Raw genomic sequence first — 1,165 nt, 5'->3', positions numbered from 1 at the left:
CGTGACCCTAATGAGGTGCCTGTGAATGTGAAAACTTTTCTCTCCTAACGATAAAGTTTCTTGCTTTTCTTTGTCATACTTATATCATCTTTTCTCCCAAGACAATACTCCACTTTCCTATGTGTGGGATTTTGTCTTATTTTCGTTTTTTCTCTATTAAAAGTTCTCGTTTCTAATTATGTTTTCATGTTTTTTTCTCTTCTCAGGACGTTTTCAGGATTTTTTTCTTTGTGGTGAGTTTTGCTTTAGAAATATATTCTAAGTAAGTTTTGCTTTAGAATATATTCTAAGTAAGTTTCCCTTTAGAAATATATTCTAAGTAAGTTTTGCTTTAGAAATATATTCTAAGTTTTGCTTTAAAACATTCTTTCTAAATGATTTCTCTTTAACTAAATATTCTTTCTAAGTAAGTTTTCCTCAAATAAGTATTCTTTCTAAATAAGTTTTCCTTGAATAAGTATTCTTTCTAAATAAGTTTTTTTTAAGTATTTTTTTCTAAGTAAGTTTTCCTTAAATGAGTTTCCTTTCTAAGTAAGTTTTCTTTAAATGAGTTTCGTTTCTAAGCGAATTTCCTTAAATAAGTTAAATAGATAAGTAAAAATTCCGTAACTATTTTTTTCTAAGTAGGTTTGCCTGTTAAGTAAGACTTCCTTTTAATTTAGGTTTCTTTCAAAGTAAGTTTCCTTATAGAGCAGCTTTCCCTCCGACGCAAGTTTTGCTTTTAAGTGAGTTTTCATTATAAGTAAGTTCTCAGTTTAGTGAAAACTCACTCCCTCTTCCTCCCACTCCCTCTCCTCCCTTCGCCCCCCCCCCCTCATTCCTTTCCCCTCTCCTCCCTCTCTCACAGGCTCTCTCTTCTCTCTCCTTCCCTCTATCTTTCCCCCTTCCTCTACTCTTTCCTTCACTTCCTCCCTCTTTTATCCTCCATCTCTTCTCCTCCATTTCCTTCCTCTCCTCTTTCATCTACTCCCTCGTTCGTTCCTCCTTCACCTCATCTATCCTCCACTCCTTCCCTCTCTCCTCCTCCCTTTCTTCTCTCCTCTCTCCTCCACTCCCTCCCTCTCTCCTCCCCTCCCTCCCTCTCTCCTCTTCCCTTTCCTCTCTCCTCTCTCTTCCACTCCCTCTCTCTTCCCTCCTCCCTCTCTTATCTCCTTCTCTCTTTCCT

Source organism: Penaeus monodon, chromosome 34 (assembly GCF_015228065.2).
Source record: "Penaeus monodon isolate SGIC_2016 chromosome 34, NSTDA_Pmon_1, whole genome shotgun sequence".
NCBI classification, from domain to species: Eukaryota; Metazoa; Arthropoda; class Malacostraca; order Decapoda; family Penaeidae; genus Penaeus; species Penaeus monodon.
This window is presented reverse-complemented; position numbering follows the sequence as displayed.